Below are 14,642 nucleotides of genomic sequence, written 5' to 3'. Positions count from 1 at the left end.
AGCCAAGCCCACTGCAACTCATGGACTCTTATGTTGACCTTTTGGTCATTTGTCTCTATGCCATCATTGCAGAGGGAGCATATTTTCCTAACCTCCACTCATAGATTCATGGGGAAAGTGGCTAAGAATTTTAGTAGTCAAGATTATTCTGGAAAACTTATATGATGCACCTAAGGGAGTTAGCTTCCTAGAGAAACAGAAGGTAGAATAATGTTTATTGAGGTTGGGACGAGGGCAGAAAGGGGGGATTATGGTTTAATGGTTACAGAGTGCTCTTTAGATGGGTAGCAATGATGGTTGCATAGTAAGGTCTACCATTTATTCCCATATTGCAGAGGAGGAAAGCAAGGCACAGAGAGGTGAAGTAACTTGGCCAAAGTTACATGGGCAGCAATTAGGAGAATTAGAACTCATTCCAACTGGACCAACTTCCCCACTAGGCACAGTATGCATTGTGCCTACAGTTCTTTTTGAGACTTACAAATTATTTCATTTTATTGTATTTAAAATTTTTTCATTAGTATATGTTTGCAATACATAAGGAATATACTTGTTATGGAGTATTGGTATATATGCACATAGAATCTTTTTTAAAAATTTTTATTTTATTCATCTATATTTTTGGTACTAGAGATCGAAATTGGGTCCTTGTGCTTGCAAGGCAGGCAGCAGAACCACTGAGCTAAATCCCAGGCCTATTGCACATAGAATCTTGATCCTTACTACTTCCCCTTCTCCTCCTCTCCTTCTGATGTGTAATGATAATTAATATATAACAGTGAACTTAGTCGGGATTACATTCAATTTCATTGCAACATAGTCAAATATAATGTTTGATTTTTTCAGTGGAGGAAAAGGACCCACTGAAGCAAGATTTCCTAGGGCCTTGAAGTCAAGGCCCTTAGTCCAGGCTCCTGCTTACCAACTCTGTGAACCCAGGTGACCACTTTGAGACAGGATGTCTGCATGGATTCAGGCAAGTTACTCTCTGTGCCTCAGGTCCATCCTCTGTGAAATGGGAAGCATGAACAGCATATGTGCTTTATTGGCCCTGAGGTGCCAGAGTGATGGTGCATGTCACCTTCCCATTGTGCCTGAGGCTCAGCAAGGATTCTGTGCTACGAGCCACATCTGACCTCTTCCTTCCAGCAGCAGCAAGGCCTGGACTATCTCTGAGGGCTGGCTGGCTGACAACTCCCGGGTCACAGCACCTCATCAGGCACACCAGCCATTCCACAGCATCTTCGCAGCAGCCTCTGGAGAGATTCTGACATATTCTTCAGCTGACCAGGCGAGATCCCCACTTATAAAAGCTTCCAGACCTCTGCAGTCATTTCCCCCCTCTTCACCCCCTTAGGGCCCTTTTCCATCTAGCTCTATTTCTCCAGGAACAAGACAGAAAAGACTGTTTTGAGCAAGTGTAAAAGAAGGAGCCCAGACTTGGAACTCCCAGGAACTGGCTTGGAAGCTCAGCTCTGCCAGAAACAACCTGGGGGCAAGTCAGTCAACCTCTCTGAAGCTCAGAGCCTTTGGTGGCTGGCCAGACAACAGGATTGCACCATGAAATACTAATAACAATTTTTCTGCAATTACTAGAATGTGATGGTATAAACACAACACAGACTTTGAGATCAAAGTCCTTTGATTTTGCTCTGGTCTGAATGTTTGTATCTCCTCAAAATTCGTAAGTTGAAATCCTAACTCCCAGGGTGATGCTATTAGGAGGTGAGGTCTTTGGAAGTTTATGGGTCTTGAGGGTGGAGCCTTCATGGAAGGGATTAGTGTCCTTATAAAATAGGCCCAAAGGAGACCCTTGTCCCCTTTCACATGGGAAGATACAGTGAAAAGGCAATGTTGATGAGCCAGAAAGTGGGGCCTTACCAGACACTGGAATCTACTGACTTTGTTTTCTCAGACTTCCTGGTCTCTAGAACTGGGAGGAATAAATGTTGGTCAGTCATAGACTCCCAGTTTGTGGTGTTTTTGTTGTAGCAACCCAAATGGATTGACAAGCTCCACTCATGGATTCTATCTCTTAAAGGTACATAACCACCCCTTTCTAAGTTTTTCATTTGTAAAATGAGGTACAGTAGTACCTGTTACAAAGGTATATTGGAAAAATTAGATGAGATAATTAGACATGAAGCTCTTTGCAGTCCTGGACACAACGAGAGCATTCTATTAAGGTCAGTAGTTGTTATTTTCATTATAGTTGTGTTTCTTCATGAGCCGTATAACATATAGTGTGATTTCCCAACTGCATGTGGTAGACACTCAATGAATAGGTGTGGAATGAGTAGATGAATGAAGGCATGAATAAATAAATGAGTTTCCCCAGCACTCTCAATCTGAAACTCTTTCTCATGCCAAATCTCTATTGACCTAACAGTAACAAGAATTTCAAAAGCTTCAAGACTTCCAAATTTTTTATTTCTTCTTGACCTGATCAGGTACAACTATTTGCATATCTTTTAAAACATGGACCTTATCAACACTCAAAAAACAATAGCCTTCTTATACGCAAATAGCAGACCCATTGAGAGAGAAATTCGAGAAATAATTCCTTTTACAATGGCATCTAAAACAATGAAATATCTAGGAATCAACCTAACAAAGGAAGCAAAAGACCTCTACACTGAAAACTACAGCACTCTGAAGGAGATCGAAGAGGATATAAGAAAATGGAAAGATATCCCTTGTTCATGGGAGGAAGAACCAGCAGAGTGAAAATGGCCATACTTCCAAAACTACTATATAGATTTAATGCAATGCTGATTGAAATTCCAATATACTTCACAGAACTAGAGAAAACAATTCAAAAATTCATTTGGAAGCAGAAGAAACCTAGAATAGCAAAAGCAATTCTAGGAAACAGAGACATTGCTGGGGGTATCACAATCCCCAATTTGAAACTATACTACAAAGCTACTGTGATTAAAAACAGCATGGTACTGGCAAAGAAACAGACCCGAAGATTAGTGGACTAGGTTAGAAGATGCAGAAACAACTCCAGACATACTCAGCCACCTCATCTTTGACAAAGGAACCAACCACCCTCATTGGAGGAAAGATAGCCTATTTAATAAATGGTGTTGGAAAAACTGGATTTCAACCTGCCAAAGATTAAAACCAGACCCATACCTATCACCATGCACTAAACTAAGATCGGAGTGGATTAAAGATCTAAATATTAAGACAGAAACACTAAACTTGCTGGAAGATAAGTTAGGTAGAACTCTTGAAGACATTGGTAAAGGAAAAGACTTTATGAACAGATCTTCAGTAGCACGGAGCTAGCACAAAGAATCAACAACTGGGATCTCATCTTATTAAAAGCTTCTGCACTGAAAGAGAAACTACAGAGCTAAGAGACAACCTACAATGTGGGAAGAAATTTTTAGCACCTGTACCTCAGACAAAGGTCTACTATCAAGAATATATAAAGAATTGAAAAAATCAGACCCCCCAAATTCAAAAACCCAATTTAAAAATGGGCATCCAAAAAGAACAGACATTTCTCAGACAAAGAAGTAAAAACAGCAAATAAATATATGAAAAAATGTTCAGCATCACTGGTCATTCAAGAGATGCAGATGAAAACAACACCGAGATTCCACCTCACCCCAGAAAGAATGGCTGCTATTAAGAAATCAACCAAGGGCTGGGTCTTTAGCTCAGTGGTTTCACCGCCTGTTGTGCAAGTGCAAGGAGCTGAGTTCAATCCTCCGTACCAAAACCAAAAAACATACAAACAAAAAAGAAATCAACCAATAACAAATGCTGGTGGGGGTGTGGGGAGAAAGGAACCCTTCTCCATTGTTGGTGGGAGTGTAGACTGGTGCAACCACTGTGGAAATCAGTGTGGAGATACCTCAAAGAACTAGGACTACAGGTCCCATTTGACCCAGCTATTCCCAAACTGGATATCTTCCCCAAAGAATTAAAAGAATCATACCACAGTGATATATGTGCAGCCATGTTTATAGTGGCACAGTTTGTAATAGCTAAAGCTTGGAAATAGCCCAAATGCCCATCGACTGGAAACTGGATAAAGAAGATGTGGGTTTTTTTTTAATAAATGGAGTACTACTCAGCCATAAAGGATGAGAAACTAGAGACATTTGTAGCTAAATGGATGCATATTGAGGCCATACTCTTAAGTGAAAGAAATAGGACACATGTGTAAATACTGAATAGTTTCTCTAGTGTGAGAAACTGAAAATGTAAATAAGGATGAAAATGATTAAAATGAATAATTGATAATTTGAAATATGAAAAGGTCCAAGGGTATGGGATGGTGGGAGGGGAAGGGGAAAGGGAAGAAGGGAAAGGAAAAATTATGAGAAAGAAAAAGAAATGAAAACAAAGTCTGTGTAAATAGGGAAGGGTGGAGGGGGTGAAGGGTGCACAGGTAATGGGAGAAAAAATAAGAACCAAGATACATCATGTACAGGTACAAGCACCCAATGATAAATGTAAATGTGTACCTAAAATGTATCAATAAATATATAAATTTAAAAAAAATACATGGACCTTACTTTCCTGTTCTGGGTGAACTTAGTGAGTCATTTCTTGAGGTTTTTGTTTTGTTTTGTTATGGGGGCAGGGAGCAGAGTCTCACTACATAGATAAGGCTGGCCTCAAACTCATAGTGATCCTCCTCCCTCAGTCTCTTGAGGGCTGGTATTATAGGCGTGTGCCACCACACCCGACAGTGACTCATATCTAATAAAGAAAATAAGGCAAAAGTGACAGTGTGCAACTTCTAAGACCAAGTCCTAAAGGATTTTAAGGCTTTTAACTTGGTCTCTCTCTTGGATGACGCACTGTGGGGGAAGGCAGCTGGTAGGTCATGAGCATGCCCACCCAGCTTGGTGGAGCAGTCATGGAAGGAGGAACTGAGGCTTCCTGCCAAAAGCCATGTGAGTGCGCTATCACTGAAGCAGGTCTTCCAGCTCTAGCGAAGGCTTCAGATGACCACATCCCAAGCCAACAATTTGAGTATAATCTCCTAAAATACCCTGAGCCAGAACTGCTCAGATGTGCCACTACCAGTTTCCTGACCCTCAAAAACTGTGAGATAAATAAATGTTTTCAGTTGCTGTATATGAGGAAAATCTGTTACACAGCAATAGAGAAAACTAACACAATTTGTACAGGGTTTTTTGGTGTGTATGATCCTGGGGATTAAACCCAGGATCTCATGTGTACTAGGCAAGTAGTCTACCTCTAAGCTATATCCTCAGCCCTTCCCCCAATTCCAAACAGTATTGAAGATTGTGTGTCTGATTTATTTTACTTAACATCATGGTTTCAAGGTACATCCATTTTCTGCAAATGACTCAAATGTATCCTCCTCTAAACACAGTAGTATTTCATTGTGCATAAATATCATATTTTGATTATCCATTAATCTGTTGATGGCTATATAGGCCACTTCCAAGATTTAACTATTATGAATTGTGCTATTGTGCTAATATCAACATGAGTGTGCATGTATCATTGTAATATGGTGTTTTTAACTCTTTTGGGAGGATATTTAATAGGGGAATAGCTGGGTTCAATAGATTTCTATTTGTATTTGTTTTTTTGGACTCTCCATACTGATTTCCACAGTGGCTGTACTAGTTTACATTCCCACCAACAATGTGGGAGGATTCCTTTTTCAACAGAGCCTTGCCAGTATTTGTTACTGTTTGGTTTCTTTTTTTCTTTTTTCATTAAGTTTATTGGTACATTTTAGGTTTAAAATACAATTACAGAGTGAAGCTCAGCCACTCCCAGCACCCGGAAGGAAACTCCTGGCCTCCATCCCGGGCTCCTAGGGCAGAGAAGGTGATCCAGTCCCAGAACCCAGAAGGAAGCTCCCTGCTTCCATCCCAGGCTCCTAGGGCAATGAAGCTCAGCTGGTCCCAGCACTCGGAAGGAAGCTCCCTGTCTCCATCCCAAGCTCCTAGGGCAGAGAAGGTGAGCCGTGTGGGTGCCAGAAGCACCCCTGCCCCCCACCATGGAAATGAGAAGACACATACACAAGTCTCAAAATCAGACTTCCAGATCACCTAAAGCAACCCCAAAGGGAAACAAGATGGAACACTGTGATACTCAACCACCTGGATTCCCTGAACTGGCAACAAAAGAGCATCTGGGAAAAATGAAATCAGAAATAATTTCTCAGATAACAGCAGAGATTTTGCTCATGGTGCAAGACATGGTTAATAAATCTAGAGAGGACACAGATAAAAAAATAGAGGATCTGAGGAACATGATGGAATCCCAACATAGGAAACAAATGGAATCCATAAAACAGATACAAACAGATTTCTAAGAGATTAAAAACTCCATCGAAACTCTGCGCAGCAGAATGAACCAATGTGAGGATAGAATTTCACATATAGAAGATAAGATAGCAATTAGTGAGGAGGAAAAGAAAAATTGCTTTAGAATTGTAAGGGAACATGAGAAATCAATCCAGCAGCTGCTAGATGATGCAAAGAAGAATAACATAAGACTGATTGGAGTCAATGAAGAAAGAGGAGAGAGTGCAGATGACATAAAAATCTCTTCACAGAAGTGATGGCAGAAATCTTCCCAAGGAGGGGAAAAGAACTTGACATACAGATAAGTGAGGCATATAGGACTCCAGCTAGCCTTGATCAAAAAAATCTACACATAGGCATATAATAGTTAGGATTCCAGAAATCCAACAGAAGAATAAAATTCTACAAGCAGTGAGAGAAAAGAAACAAATCACATACAAAGGAAAGTCCATCAGAATCACAGCAGACTTCTCAATGCAAACCCTCAAGGAAAGAAGAGCTTGGAGTGATGTATTTCAAGCCCTAAAGGAAAACAGCCTCCAACCCAGATTGATGTACCCTGCAAAACTATCTTTCAAAATTGATGGAGAAATAAGATACTTTCATGATAAAGAGCACCTCAGGAACTTCATGAATACCAAACCGGCACTCCAACAAATTTTAGACAATACCCTAGGAAAAGACAATGAGGATCACAGCCCCAGGAAATCCAGCAGAATGAATCCATTGGGTGTGACAAATTAAATGCAAAGGGGGAGAATCCAACAAAAAGAAAAAGTCATGACAAGGCTTTTAAAACTTTTAACTTCATCTCCTTAATGAGTGTATAATTCAATCTTACTATTGTACTGATTAGTATTTTTCTGATTCTAGAGTTGCACATGATTCCTTGTGCTATACTGGCTATTTATCATCTTCTTATGTCTACATTTTAATTGGGTTGTCTATGAATGAGCTCTAAGAATTCTTTATATATTCTGGTCATAGGTTATATGCATTGTAAATATGGTCTATTTAAGGACTACTTTTCATTTTAATGATGTCATTTAAAGTTCTAAATTTTGATGGAATCTCATTTATCAATTTTTTCTTTTATACATCATGTTTTTTGTATCCTAGGTAGTTCTTGTCTACCCTGAATTCATAAATATTTTCCCTTATAATTTCTTCTTGAAGTCTTATACTTTTAGGCTTTCTTATTTAGGTTCATAGACCCCTTCAAGTTATTTTCATGTGTGGAAAATAAGGGTTGAGGTTAATTTTTTACATACGGATACCAGGTGTTCTAGTGCCATTTGCTGAAGACATTATCTCTTCCTCGGCTCTTGAATCAAGTTTATATTCTATAAAATGCTAATGTTAAATAATCTTTCAAAACTCAGTGGACCATATATGTGTGGTTCTATTTCTAGATTCTCTATTTTATTCAAATGATCTATATGTCTTTCCTTACACCAACACTGCCTTGATTACTGTAGCTTTAGAAGAAGTCTTAAAATTAGGTGCTGAATGTCTTCCAGCACTGTTTTTGTTTTTGTTTTTGTTTTTGTTTTTGGCTTTTCTGGGTCCTTTGTACTCCTACATAACTTTTAAATTTCAATATCCAGTTCTTCATTTATAGCAAGTATCACAGACCTAAATTTTTATATATACCTTGTTTTCTTCTCCTGCTAAATTCAAGTACAAGTTCTAGGGCCTCCTAGAGATTTCTTAGTATTTTCTCTGTAGATGATCACTTCATCTACATATAAAGATTTTGCTTCTGCTATGCCAATCCTATCCTAGTTGTGTCATTTTATTTCCAGACTATTTTGGTGGGGACTAGGTTTCCAAGTTTAATGGACAGATAAAGAGTAAGCATATCTGCCCTTGTTCCCCACCTTAAGGAGAAAGCATTGTATCTTCTCCATTCATACAAGGCCTTCTCGCTGGAAGTGTGGAATACATGTCTTTAATTTGTTGAGAAGTTTCTGTTCTACTTCTAGTCTCCTGATAGCTTTTACCATGAACAGCTGTAGAATTTAGTCCAATACTTTTTCTCCAACTGGTGACAGGATCATATGGCTTTCTCCTTTCCTCTTTAAAATGATGACTTTTGGGGGTGGATCTTCCAATGCTGAACCAACACTGCCATCCCTATAACAAAACCACTTTCTACATCCTGCCAGATCTGACTTCTAATAGTTTGTCTTGTTAAACAAATTCCTATCTATGTTCATACTTTTTTCTTCTATTATCTTTATCCAGTTTTGGTATTACCACAATGTTGATTTCCTAAAATGAGGGGAGAAGTGTTCCTTCTTTTTTCTGCTTTAATTGTTTGATGTAATTTATCAGTTAAAATGTATATGAACCTGTTGTTGTCATATAGGTAGGTTTTCAAGCTAGGAATATACTTTCTTTAATAGGTGCTATTCAAATTGTATATTTCCTCCAGAGTCAGTTTCATTAATTTGTCTTCCAAGGTACTTCTTAGAAGTTGTCAAATTTATTTCCAAAAAGATTTTTGTAATATGCTTTCTATATCCTTTTAAATTCTGTAAAATCTGTGGTAATGTCTCCTAGATCTTGATATTGTAATTTTAAAAATGTATAACTGATATTGTGTAACAGGAAGAAAAGGTCTAAAAGAGCAGGGGAATTGGGAGGGGAAGGGGAAGGGAAAAAAGGGAAAAGAAAAAATATAAGAAGAGGAAAAAAATGGAAACAAAGTCTTTGCAAATAGGGAAGGGTGGAGGGGGTGAAGGGAGGGCAGGGGAAGGGAAAAAGAATAAGAACCAAGAGACTCATGTAAAGGTACAAGATCCTAATGATCAACGTAACTGTATTTTATACCTAAAATGTACCAATAAAGTTAATGGGGAAAAAAAATAAAATATTTTTTACAGAATTTAAAAGGATATAGAAAGCATATTACAAAAATCTTTTTGGAAATAAATTTGACAACTTCTAAGAAGTACCTTGGAAGACAAATTAATGAAACTGACTCTAGAGGAAATATACAATTTGAATAGCACCTATTAAAGAAAGTATATTCCTAGCTTGAAAACCTACCTATATGACAACAACAGGCTCATAAACATTTTAGCTGATAAATTATGTCAAACAATTAAAGCAGAAAAAAGAAGGAACACTTCTCTCCTCATTTTAGGAACTCAACATTGTGCTAATACTAAAACTGGATAAAGATAATAGAAGAAAAAAGTATGAACATAGATAGAAATTTGTTTAACAAAACAATTAGAAGTCAGATCTGGCAGGATGTAGAAAGTGGTTTTGTTATAGGGATGGCAGTGTTGGTTCAGCATTGGAAGATCCACCCCCAAAAGTCATCATTTTAACAGAGGAAAGGAAAAAGCCATATGATCCTGTCACTAGTTGGAGAAAAAGTATTGGACCAAATTCTACAGCTGTTCATGGTAAAAGCTATCAGGAGACTAGAAGTAGAACAGAACCTTCTCAACAGATAAGCCATGTACTTCATACTTCCAGCAAAAATGCCTTATATGAATGGAAAAGATACAATGCTGCAGGGCCGGGGATGTAGCTCAGTGGTTCCAGCGCCTGCCTTGCAAGCGCAAGGTCCCGAGTTCGATCCTTGGTACCAAAAAAAAAAAAGATACAATGCTTTCTCCCTAAGGTGGGGAACAAGGGCAGATATGCCTACTCTTCATCTGTCCATTAAACTTTGAAACATAGGCCCAAACCAAAATTGTCTGGCAATTAAAAGACACAATTAGCATAGGATTGGCAAGGTAGAAGTAAAATCTTTATACGTAGATGAAATGATCACCTACAGAGAAAATACTAAGAAATCTCTAGGAGGCCCTAGAACTTGTACTTGAATTTAGCAGGATTAGAAAACACAAGGTATATATAAAAATTCAAGTCTATATATACTTGCTATAAATGAAAATTGGATATTGTCATTTAAAAGTTATATAGGAGTACAAAGGACCTAGAAAAGTAAAAAGAAAAAAAAAACAGTGTTGGAAGACATTTATTACCTAGTTCTAAGACTTCCTCTAAAGCTACAGTAATCAAGGCAGTGTTGGTGTAAGGAAAGACATATAGAACATTGGAATAAAATAGAGAATCTAGAAATAGAAGCACACATATATGGTCCACTGAGTTTTGAAAGATTATTTAACATTAACATTATATAGAACATAAACTCAATTCAAGAGCAGAGGAAAAGATAGTATTTTCAGCAAATGGTACTAGAACACCTGGTATCCGTATGTAAAAAATTAACCTCAACCCTTTATTTCCATATATAAAAATAACTTGAAAGGATCTATGAACCTAAATATGAAAGACTAAAACCATAAAACTTTAAGAAGAAATTATAAGGGAAAATGTTCATGAATGTAGGGTAGGCAAGAATTTCCTAGGATATAAAAAACATGATGTATAAAAAAATTGATAAATGAGATTCCATCAAAATTTGGAACTTTAAATGACATTGTTAAGAAAATGAAAAGTAGTCCTTAAACAGACCATATTTATAATACATATAACCTATGACCAGAATATATAAAGAACTCTTATAGTTCATTAATAGACAACCCAATTAAAAAGTAAACACAAGATGATAAATAGCCAGTACAGCACAAAGAAAGGTGTGCAACACTAGAATCAGAAGAATTCTAATCAGTATAATAACAAGATTATATTATACACTCATTAGGGAGATGAAGTTAAAAGGTTTAAAAGAACAAATGTCAGCTTAGGTGTGTACCAGTTAGAACTTTCTAATACTGCTACTGTGAATGTAAAATGATAAAACCATTTTGGAAAACAATATAGAAATTTCTTGTATTACTGTTAAGAACCAACAATTCTGTTCTTAAGTTTTACTTAAGAGGAATGAAAACACATGTTCACCATAGATTTGTACATTCAGGTTGACTATCCCTTATCTGAAATTGTTGGGACCAGAGTGTTTCAGATTTTGGTTTGAAATCCACTTGATCTGCAAAGAGGATTTTTTTTTGAGTTCCTGTCACATGGAGTATTGTTTTCCACTCTTTAACTTTCAGTTTATGAGTTTCTTTTTGAATTAAATGTGTTTCTTGTATGCAGAATATTGTTGGATCTTGCTTCTTGGTCCATTCTGCCAGTCTATTTCTTTTGATTGGTGAATTGAGACCATTAACATTAATCGTTATAATTGATACATATTGACTTATCATTGTCATGACTTTTTCTTTTTGTTGGATTCGCCCCCTTTGCATTTAATTTCTTGTGGCACCTGACGGATTCATTCTGCTGGGCTTCCTAGGGTTGTGATCCTCGTCGTCTTTTCCTAGGATATTGTCTAAAATTTTTTGGAGTGCTGGTTTGGTATTCATGAAGTTCCTAAGGTGCTCTTTGTCATGAAAGTATCTTATTTCTCCATCAATTTTGAAAGATAGTTTTGCAGGATACATCAATCTGGGTTGGAGGCTGTTTTCCTTTAGGGCTTGAAATACATCACTCCAAGCTCTTCTTTCCTTGAGGGTTTGCATTGAGAAGTCTGCTGTGATTCTGATGGGCTTTCGTTTGTATGTGATTTGTTTCTTTTCTCTAACTGCTTGTAGAATTTTGTTCTTCTGTTGGGTTTCTTGAATCTTAACAATTATATGCCTATGTGTAAATTTTTTTTTTTTGATCAAGGCTAGTTGGAGTCCTATATGCCTCATTTATCTGTATGTCAAATTCTTTTCCCCTGCTTGGGAAGTTTTCTGCCATCACTTCTGTGAACAGCTTTTTATTTCATCTCGCTATCGCCTGTTTCTTCATTGACTCTGATAAGTCTTGTTATTCTTCTTTGCATCATCTAGCAGCTGCTGGATTGATTTCTCATGGTCCCTTACAATTTTAAAGCAATTTTTCTTTTCCTCCTCACTAATTGCAATCTTATCTTCTATATCTGAAATTCTGTCCTCATATTGGCTCATTCTGCTGTGTAGACTTTCAATGGAGTTTTTAATCTCCTGGAAATCTGTTTGTATCTGTTTTATGGATTCCATTTGTTTCCTATGTTGGGATTCCATCATGTTCCTCAGCTTCTCTATTTTTTTATCTGTGTCCTCTCTAGATTTATTAATCATGTCTTGCACTATGGGCACAATCTCTGCTGTTATCTGAGAAATTATTTCTGATTTCATTTTTCCCAGATGCTCTTTTGTTGCCAGTTCAGGGAATCCAGGTGGTTGAGTATCACAGTGTTCCATCTTGTTTCCCTTTGGGGTTGCTTTAGGTGATCTGGAAGTCTGGTTTTGAGACTTGTGTATGTGTCTTCTCTTTTCAAGGGGGGGGGGGCTGTGCTGCTGGCACCTGCGTGGCTCACCTCCTCTGTGCTGGGGGTGGTGGTATGGTGCCCCCGGAATCCTCCTCCTGGGCACTGGGAGTGGCTCACCTCTCTTGTGCTCACTATTTGGTTTCTTTTTTTTTTTTTTTTGGTTTCTTGATAATAAGCCATTTTTTTTCCTGAAATCTCAGTGTTGTTTTAATTTGCATTTTTCTTTTTTTTTTTTCTTTTTTGGTAAAGGGATAGAACTCAGGACCTTGCACTTGCAAGGCAAGCACAGTGCCATTGAGCTAAATCCCCAGCCCTTAATTTGCACTTTTTCTAATGGCCAGCAATGTTGAACATTTTTTCATGTATTTATGGGCCATTTGTACTTTTTTTTATTTGAGACAGGGTCTTGCTACATGGTTCAGGCTGGCCTTGAGCTCACTATGTAGTCCAGGCTCTGGACTCTAGCCTCTGCCTCCTGAATGCTGGGATTACAGGCATTCACCACCATGCCCAGCTATGTACTTCATCTTCTGAGAAGTGTCTATTCATTTTAGTTACCTATCTTCTGATTGGGTCTTTTATTTTCATCCCCTGCTATTTTTAAAAAACTTCTTTTTATTTTGAGACACAGTCTTGATAAGTCTCTAAATTGCACAGGATGGGTTCAAACTGGCAGTTCTCCTGACTTGGCCTCCCAGAGTACAGGGATTATAGGTGTGTGCCATGTATGCCACCATGTCTAGTAGTAGCAGCACAATTATTTACAATTATTCTTTTTTGGGGGGGGTACCAGGGATCAAACTTGGGACCTTGCGCTTCCTAGCCAGGTTGGAAGAAAGTACAATTATTCTTAATAAAAGGTGAAACAAATGCTTTTCTGATAATACCTGGCTTCTGAAGATTGCTTACTGTTTATTTTCCATATTGCTTTCGTACTATTCTTAAAGCCTGAATTCTACACCTTACTATTAGAACATGCCTGCTAACTGATGACTATCCCTTCCTCCTTGAGAGCTGAAATGGACTGCCTCCTGACATAGTGTCGAATACTGGAGCTCAGAGATCTTGGCTTCCTTTGATCCTTGGCTTGAGGAAAGTGTCAGGCTGCAAGCTTCTGTCCAGTCTGCAGCTCACATTTGGAATCATCTTGTTTATTTCAGGAGGGGTCATCTCAGAGAGACTATTCCCTTACTAATAGCTCCCATGCTGTTTCAACAGCAGCTAATCCTTCCACCTTACTTGGAAACTACTTCAGAACCCTTTCTCTGGCTGGCTGGGTCTCAGCGCTGACTGGAGAGAACTCCAGAGGCCTTTGCATGGGAGAAGGTATTTTTTTTCTTTGCATGCCTGATGTAGAAAAATGTCTGTGCCTGACAAGGCAGCTCTGCCTTGTGAGTATGTTAGATATTGGGCTGTCCTGAGGGTATGGCAGTGTGGCTAGGGCCGTCGAGTTCAAGAGACTGTCAGTGAGCACCTGCTATGTGCCAAATGCTGTAGACCTGGTGGACACAAAGAGTGGATACAAGAAGTGGACAAGAATTGGCCTCAATAATTCATGGCCTAGTTGGAGGAGATGGACAAACCATACAATAGATGCAATTCACAGCAGTAAGCAGAGGTTTTCAGACACCAAAGGTGGACAGGGAGGGCAGAGGAAGGAAAATTCCCAGGTTCTTGGAGGCCAAGAACCTGAGCTGGTCATGAGGCAAGAGTAGGAATGACCTCACAAAGAGGCTTGGAAAGGTTTTCTAGCCAAAAGGAAGAGCAGAAGCCAAGGCTACTATGAAGTAAGGAGTGGCAGGAGGAATACAGAGTCCCAGGGGAGGCTGGAAGTATAGCTGAAGAGTCCTGCATATCACAGAAGGACCTTGAACGTCATCCTGGAGGTGAGGAGCAGTCACTGAAAGCTTCCAGTGGAGAGGGGAGAACATCGGATCAACGTTTCAGGATGTTCATCCAGACATTCCCATGGATTTGGAGACAGAGAGGCCAGGGAGGATGCTGCCATCTTTTATCCTGGCAAGTTGATGAGGGTCTGG

At 38.5% G+C, this 14,642-nt stretch overlaps 1 long non-coding RNA gene across 1 annotated transcript in view; it reads left to right on the top strand.

Annotated features, from left to right (window-relative positions):
• LOC110350404 (uncharacterized) overlaps positions 1-6,047 on the top strand; it is a 37,159-nt gene extending 31,112 nt beyond the window's left edge. Inside the window, exon 3 of the long non-coding RNA XR_002396951.2 lies at positions 847-6,047. This is a non-coding gene — a long non-coding RNA (uncharacterized LOC110350404). The remainder of the gene's footprint in view (positions 1-846) is intronic.
• Positions 6,048-14,642: the final 8,595 nt, after the last annotated feature.

The sequence above is a fragment of the Heterocephalus glaber genome, unplaced genomic scaffold (assembly GCF_053883595.1).
Source record: "Heterocephalus glaber isolate CG9 unplaced genomic scaffold, H.glaber_assembly_v1.0 deba00001452, whole genome shotgun sequence".
Lineage (NCBI taxonomy): Eukaryota > Metazoa > Chordata > Mammalia > Rodentia > Bathyergidae > Heterocephalus > Heterocephalus glaber.
This window is presented reverse-complemented; position numbering and strand designations above follow the sequence as displayed.